Below are 9,055 nucleotides of genomic sequence, written 5' to 3' on the forward strand. Positions count from 1 at the left end.
ATGGTGCTGGGGACCAAACGCAGGGCCTCACACATACGAGGCAAGCACTCTACCACTGAGCCACAACCCCAGCCTGCTACCTTCCAGTTTTAATGAGTCATCCTAATATGGCCTGGTTAACAAGAAGCAGCAAGGACCTTGGGTCTTGTAGCATACATGCTATCAGATTGGCATATAAAACATATTCAGGAACTTGCCACAAATGGTCCAATTTTCTGGGACATTTTGGTACATTTCACTAAAAGTATAAGACAATTTATTTGTGACTTTTATTCTAAATCAGAAGATGAACTGAACTGTAGCATTTCTTTCAATTCTGAGGCAACATGTAACATAGTTGAAAAATACTGCCTAATGGGTATTTGTTCAGCAAAAATTTATTTTCACCCAATCAATCGTTAGGGCTTAGGGCAAGAGAGAACATTCCAGTAAGGACAGACGCAATCTACAGTTGCCCTGTTTCTCAAATCACATGTGCTTCCAGTATCTCATCTGAAGCACAGTGTGCATCTTCTTACATCCTGCTCCAAGGCTCACCTCATACTGTGTGAACTGAACCTCCAACACCAGCACTGTCCCAAAAGTAGAGGGGATTTAAGGCACCAGAAGCATCTCTCACCAAATAAATGTTTGATAACTTCTTGATAAATACTCTGGCCTTGTATTTTTAAGACACCTTTTACTTGTATTTTTAAAGGGTCTCGGGAGTTTGAAGCAACAAAGAGCCACTATTCTTAACAAAACACCCTCAATAGTTCATCATTGGCTTTGGCTTTCCTCCCTCCCCATATCTCCCTTAATATTCTCTCACTAGTGCTTCTTGGGATACACAAATAAATACACCACAAACTGCCATTTCTCAGATTCTGATTTGGGGGGAACCTATATGAGGGCCTATAATTATCCTATTTTATAATGCTTTTATTATGTCATAGTTTGGGGATCCTGGGTACCCCAGAAAATGAGTGGGAAAATTTTCCCTTTTTTGATTTACTCTCCAAAAGATCTCATTTTAGATGCATATTAATTAACCTTATATATTTGACAAAAAAAAAACTACAGACTAAGAATTTGAGGACTTTTAAAATCACATATTTAATTTATTTAAATATATATTTCTTCTCACATAAGTTGAATAAGTCACTCTGAAGCTATGTTTATTTCATTCCACATAAATTTTGGCATACGTTTTTGTGTAACATTCTCTTAATGTATGTAGAATCTGATGGGATTATGCTATTTATATACTGATATTTATACTTTGTGCTTTTGTCTTTTTCCTTGATTATTTTTTTCTGAGCTTAGTATGTAACAGTTCTCAATAATCAACATCTTGTATTGTCAAAAACTGTGAAATATATGAGATTTTTACCCTACTTACAGTCTAACTAGTTAGCCCAAAGTTTCACTGATAGTGATAGAAAACACAAGATTTCCAGGTTACAGAAAAGGATAATTTATTATTCACAATGATACCAGTAACCATGGTCTCAACATGTGCTCCTACTTCCTGAACTTTAATTTCCAGAGTGTCATGAAGGTGAAAAATTTGAGGAAGATGGACTGTTTTATAGGAGTTTAGGGAACCCAATATTTTATATAGGATTTTAAGCATACCTTTCGTGCTCCAGAGGGAGGCACTATATCTTTCTAATTTGTTAGCTATGCAATCATCCTTGAAAAGATATCCTGAAACAGAATCCAGTTAGTGTCTCATTCATAGGATCTGTAGAAACACAGGAGACCCATGAAGTAGTATATCTCTGTATGGATTTATTGATTTTCAAACTATTTGCTTTCTAGTTCATAAATTTATATTACCAGTTTCTTCCTTCTGCATTCCCTTGGTTTAACTACTTTTAATTTTCTAAAGTTTAAGATGGGTAGTGTTCCCATCAATATTCAGACATTCTTCTTTCTAATATATGCTTTAAAAGCTATTGATTTCCTCTAATTACAACTGAGGCATTTTGTTATGATGAATTTCTATTTCTATACAGCTCAAATATTTACTCATTCCAAAAAATTTATAGAAATTTTTAGCAATGCAAGTGTAGAAAGGATCTCAATAGCAAAAATCTGTTACTATTTTGATTGGAAATACACTAACTTATACATTAATTTGTCAAACAAACAGCATTTTAGAATAATGTTTTCCAACTGATACAATATTAAATTATTCCAACTGATACAGTTTTAAAGTGTTCCAATTTTTAAAAGCTTAAATTACATTATATTAAATAGAATATGTAAATTCTCATTATAAAAAGAAAAAAAGAAATAATACACATTCAATGAAAGCCCTCTTGAATCCCACTGAATTTTAGTCACCTCCTTAGTGATAACCACTCTCATCCAAAGGGACTGTGTCATCTCTGCACTCTGTGTGTGTGTGTGTGTGTGTGTATAAATTAAATATGCAGATTGATTAAGTAAATGAAATTATATCACAAAAGTTTTAAAAATGAAAAGATATTTTCTCATTTCCTTTGTGATTTATAAGTCTAATTTCTAAATGTTAGATAATGCATAAATTAACTTCTGTTGTTGTTGTTATTGATTTATAGCTTAATTGCACATGGCTATATTGTCAGTTTAAGTAATTATATTCCTTTAAAATTTTTTGAGTTATGATTTATAGTTTACAATATGTTTATTTGAGTAAGTGCTCCATGGTCTCTAGAAAATAATACGTAACCTAACATTATTAGACATATTAAGCCTTAATCTTGAAAAAATATTCTATATAATATGGAAATCTGACTCTGATTATTCTGTAAATTACAGAGAGAAACTTGCTAAATCTCTTGTTTTGATGATGAATATGTTAATTTCTCTGGTTAGTTTTGTCAACTTTTACTTTGCATGGTTTGAAATTTTTTAATTTAGGTGCAACACATCTACATTTTTTTATAGATTTACATTTTTAACATTTTTAAATGCTCCTCTCTTTTTTAGTAATGACTTTGACCTTGATATCTATTTTTCCTGATACTAAGAGGAAAAAAACAGCTTTTAAAACGCTGTGGATATTATATGACTTTTATCACTTTTGTATCTTTAAATGGAAATGAAGTCCCTACTGGCAACAAATAATTAGATATTATGTGTTTTGCTTTAAAAAACAAATTCAAGTTGACAAAATCTTAGTGTTTAATTTATGTACACTCAAAATCATTGTTAGAATTGGATTTTTTTTTAACACTACTTGTTTTCTATTGACCCACTGAGCTTAAATTAATTTTCTCCTCACTTTCATTTGGATAAGTAATTTTGAATTTCTTTTATTTTTTCATTAACTTGCTGGAGGTAAATTATTTTGGTATTATATTATTAGATACCTTAAATATTATTGCATGCATTCTTGATTTATGAATATTTCCAACTCAACAAATAGATTTTTCAAAACTTTTCATACAATTATAGAACATTGAAATACTAATTCCATTTAACTTTTTTCTGTCATGTTATTTGCATACATTTTATTCTCCATATATTCGGTGATTCCCAGACTTTAATGATTATTTTATGTAATTCTTTCATTTTTATACTGTCATTATTCTCTTCTCCATTGTTGTTCATTCTTTCCAACATTGTTTGTTTCTGTCTGTGATCATTTCTTTTTATATGAAGGATACCCTTTAGTATTACTTTTAGTGCCAAAAATGGGAGTCAACTCTTGTGAGGTCAAATCTCTCATCTTATGTTTGTCTAGTATTATCTCTATTTTGTATTGTTTTTAAGTTAACTTAAATATATTTCTAGATTGTCTTAAAATAATTCTTAAAAACAAATCATGAAGAATACTGGGTAGTCAAGCATTAAAAGACAAAAAAGTGGACAAGATTTGCATTTACATAACAATTTTATGTCCTGTTGCTTTATATAATCTGGAATATATTTTTCTTCTTCTGAAATAAGCAGCTAAACTTTTTATGGCTTGAGATGTTAGAGGATAGACTTGGGATCTTCTTGAGTACCAGAGGACGGCATATCCTGTAAGTAGAAAGCCACAGTGCAGGAAATCCCAAAAATATGTGTGTGAATTACAGGCAAGTTCTTAGATGATTCCATAATTTCCCATTTATAGGAAGATACTGAGGAACTCAAAGTAGGAACAGGTGGAAGGTTAAGAGTGTTGAGCAGAGATTTCAGCTATTGCCCACAAAGATAAGAAAGTATTTATATATGAATTTTAGCCATCTTAAATTTATCAATACAAAAATTATTGCACTTAAGTTGATGATAAATTAGCAATAGTTTCTACAATATTTCACCCACAATGTCTATTATATAAGAAAAATTACTTGACATAAGCAGAAACAAAATGGTGATTCAGAGTCAATAGAAAATTTAATCAATAGAAATGAACTCTATGATTGCCAAATGTTAAGGACAGAAGACAAGGACTTTAAAGCAACTATTACAAATATGATTTTAGACTTGATAGAAAATATGATCATAATTATTAGAAGTAGGTAAAATGTAAACAGCAAAGGAAAACTAAATTAAAAAAAAATGTTGGGACTCAGAGGCATAAAAGTTGAAAAGAAAATATTCAATGGATAAAACTAAAATATCATAGAGTTTGTATTGTATATGGTTAATGAAGTTTATGATATATCAATGGAAGTTTTTAAATCCAAATATTACAAAAATCCACCAAAAATGAAACAACATCAGGAGTAGTGGAACAATATCACTTGGTAACTGAAACTTCAGAACTTGAGAATGTAGAATAATCATTAAAAATTGAGTAAATTTTTTCCAATTATGGTGACAAACATTAACTCATAGATTTAGGAAGGTAAAAAAGCCCAAATGAGACCAATACAAAGAAAGTCACATCAAGTTACACTGTAGACAAACTATTCAAAACCAACTGTAAGAAGAAAATATTGAATGCAGCCATAGAAAAAACACATGCTATAGCACTGAAGGAGCCATATATGACTTCCAATCAGAAAAAAAAAATTTGAAGTCAGATGGCAGTGGTAAAGCAGTTGAAAGAAAAAAAAGTCAACACAGAAATCAATGTCCAGTCCAAATTTAATCCAAAATAAAGGTGAAATGAAAACACATTGTAAGAAATCAAGTGCTAAGAAAAAAATTTAGCAGATTCACATTTCAAAAGTGCTAAAGAAAAATCATCATACTGGAATGAATAGTGACATAATGGGGTAAATGAAATTATACTGTTATAAATCCCTATATTTTATGATATAGTACATTGCTAATCTCAAATCAACTCTGATATGTTAAGATAAAAATGGTAATCATCAAACATTTAAAATAATTTAAAAATATATAGCTTAAAAGATAATGCAAAATGGATAAAAATGTGGTATATATACTCAATAGAATATTACTTAGCAATAAAAGATAATAAAATCATGGCATTTGCAGATAAATGGATGGAATTAGAGAAGATAATGCTAAATGAAGTTAGCCAATCCCAAAAAACCAAATGAAAATGTTTTCTCTGATATAAGCAGGTTGATTCATAGTAGGATAGGGTGAGGGAGCATGGGAGGGATAGACCAACTTTAGATAGGGCAGAAGGTTGGGAGGGGATGGGAGGGGGCATGGGATTAGAAATGATGGTAGAATGTGATGATCACTATTATCCAAAGTACATGTATAAAGACATGAATTGGTGTGAGTATACTTTGTATAGAACCAGAGATATGAAAAATTGTGTTGTATATGTGTAATAAGAATTATAATGCATTCTGCTGTCATATATAAATAAAAAAGTAGAAAAAAGATAATGCGAGAAATAAAATTTATTAATAACACAATTTTATTAACCCAAAATAAGGCGGAAAAGTAGTAATAATAGGAAAACTATTATTTAGAGAAAAAAAAGGACAAAATAATATACTTTAATACAATCATTTAAATAAAAATATTAAAAATAAATTAACTGATATTCCATTCAAATGCATATATTTTCAGACTGGTTCAAAAAACAAAACAAAATATTTTGACAGAAAGAGATGTACTTTAAATATGAAGTTATAAAGACTATACTTTCAGGGATCCTTTCTTTTTATTATTTTTTCTTGTCTTTATACATGTACTTTGTTTTGTTTTTTTTTTGCATTACAATTCTTATTACACATATATACCACAATTTTTCATATCTCTCTATATAAAGTATGTTTACACCCAATTTGTGTCTTCATACATGTACTTTGGATAATGATGTCAATCATATTCCATCATCCTTACTAACCCCCTGCCCCCTTCCTTTCCCTCCCTCCCCTCTTCTCTATCTAAAATTCATCTAATCCTCCCATGTTCTATAGTATGTTACTAGGGAAGTTTCTCTGATCATGTAGAGTACCAGAAACCACGAGGAGGAGTTTAGTGTTCTCTCCTGAGTGTGAAACTGGCTCTAGGTGTTGCATTACTGCAACTGCCTTTTGCCATTGATGATTATTCTTAATTCTCTTTAGAGATTAAGAGGGAGAGAATACTGTCTGGGTGGTTTTTGTAATTAAAAAAATATGAAGTTAAAAATAGGTTTTAAATAATTAAATGGAAATCAGTGTTAGGTAAGCACTATCCATAAGAAAGAGTAGGCATGTGAATATAAGACAGAATGAAATTTTATGGGCAGGAATATTTTACTAAAGAAAAAAATAGATTGCATAAAATTAAAAATACCAATTATATACTTATATACACCAAATATGATGTCTTCCCAATATATAAGGCAATGTTGACCAAGTAAAGGAATAAAGTGACAAATTCACAGTCATATTAGAGATATTAGCATTTTTTTCGGTAATTGATAAAACAGGAAAACATTGATAAATATGTAGAATATCTGAACACCACTGTTGAATTATTTTAAATTATAGAAGTTGTGCAATGATTGCAGAAGATAAATTCTTTCCAATATCCAAAGAATAATCATGGAGGTACATCTTATGCTAGGTCATAAAACAAATAAATTTCAAAAATTAAACTATTAAGATAATGTACAGTATGATCTGTGGCCATAATGGGTTAAATTTGAGTTATTTTAATTAGATATAAAAGTGCTTGTTTGGAAATGAAAAAAATAAACTTTCAAATTAGGAACAAAATAACATATCAATAATGAAGTTATAAAAAATTTAGAGCTATTTAATAATAAAATACAATATATAAAACTTTGTGAGATGCAGTTAAAGCATCATTTCAACTTTGATATAAGAAAATGAAAATGCTTAAAAGATTTAAGTTTCTAACTTCAGACACTATATAAAGATAAGTAGAGCTAAACCAAAACAGGTACAAGGAAAGATACTATACAAATAATAGAAGAAAGAAAAATCAAAATACGTAAAAATAAGCAAAAAAGATTCTTCAAATTGATTAATTATTGAGCATTGAAAAAGACTAATTATGAAGAAGAGAAACCAAAATTACCAAATCCAGGAGAAAAGGGTTTAGCATTTTATATTATCATTTTTGTTAATACCTGCTCAATTTTTCTATCTAGTTGCCTATGCCTATCATTGCTTACTACACAATACTTTTAGAAAGCATCTGGCTGTAAATGTTGCAGCAAGTGAGCAAGAAGAAAGATAGAGTAAAAGACTCTAGGCAATCCTGGAAATTTTTGGCAAATCTTGAAGATGGTAATAAAATAGAAACTGAACTTCAATGTTTTTATTGGAAGGAGCTAACGGTTAAAAGCAAAACAATAATTTTATCTTTCTTAAAGAATAAGTTCATACTTTATCAAGTGGGAACAAGGGCATCTGTATAAATGATGCACTGAGCCAAATATTAGTGGCTTAAAGAAATAGAGCATTATATTATTCCAATGGCAATCTGTTCAAAAGTAGGCAGGTCAGTGCTCTTGAACAGACTCATATCATCAGGTTCTTTCTAAAATTTCTCAACCTATGCTTAGCATCTTGGTTTTGTTGACATAGGATTATAGGGTGTCTCCTGAAATTTCTGTTGATGTGTCTGTTTCATGTAGGAAAATTGAGAAAAGGGTACAAAGGGCTCTTTATAGAGCAGCATGTTTTATTTGGTAAGCACAATTAACTCTAGGAAACTTCATTGTATATCTTATTAGTAAAATTTGATTAAAAGTCCACTTTTGAAAAGTCACTGATCAGTAGGAATAGGATTAGCTTTCTAGTGTAGGCAAGATGTACTTGGTTTTCCAGAACTCTCTTGTATTCTGAAGATCAAAGAGGGTAAGGGAAGATAAGTTGGCGCCACACAGTGGGTAGTTGCATTGAAAACAGCATTTTACGAAGCAGTCATTTTCAATCCCAGTTGGAATAGAATCAGGGAGGTATATAACCATGTTCTGCAGCCCTGTCTCCAGTATACATGTTCTTCAACACTGTCTCCAGTATAAAGAAGCCAAACATAATTTTATCTTCATCATATAATGTTTCTTTGCACAGTTTTGGAAAGAACTCTGAAAAACAGAAAGCCAGTCAGCTGTAAACAGATTTACTATTTCCCAGACTAGATTTTGTATATATGTTATAGATTGAGCTAAACTTTTGGACTTGGATGTGGCCTTCTACCCTTATTAAACATATAACCTGGGAGTAAAATTTAAAAAAAGAAAAACTTTTATAACTTTCAGTTTTTCCAACTGTCAAAGTGATATCATTGCAGTGCTTTAGGGTTATTTGATGACTAAATTAGATAATGCATGTAAAACACTGAGTACTGTGATTGGCATGTTCAATGAACTAAATGAGTCCCCCAAATTCATGTTTTGAAATCCTAGCCCCCAAGGTGATAGTATTTGAAGGTGAGTCCTTTGGGAGGCCATTAGGTCATGAGGGCAGAATCCTTATGAAGAGAATTAGTGCCTTATAAAGGCACAGTAAAATAATTCTCCTGCTCTTTTTCTGCCTTGTGTGGATACAATGAGAAGAGTGCTATCCATGAGTCAGGAAGCAGGCCCTCACCTGATGCTGAAACTTCAGATGCCTTGATCTTGACTGCACAGTTTCCAGAATTGTGAAAAATAAATGTTCATTGTTTATCTCCCAGACTATGTGATTCTGTTTTAATGGACTAA

The 9,055-nt window shown here is 30.8% G+C and overlaps 1 pseudogene; it reads left to right on the forward strand.

The window, feature by feature from the left end:
• The first annotated feature begins 6,308 nt into the window (after window positions 1-6,308).
• Window positions 6,309-6,494, forward strand: LOC120892669 (small nucleolar RNA U3; annotated as a pseudogene).
• Window positions 6,495-9,055: the final 2,561 nt, after the last annotated feature.

Source organism: Ictidomys tridecemlineatus, chromosome 9 (assembly GCF_052094955.1).
Source record: "Ictidomys tridecemlineatus isolate mIctTri1 chromosome 9, mIctTri1.hap1, whole genome shotgun sequence".
Classification (NCBI taxonomy): Eukaryota; Metazoa; Chordata; class Mammalia; order Rodentia; family Sciuridae; genus Ictidomys; species Ictidomys tridecemlineatus.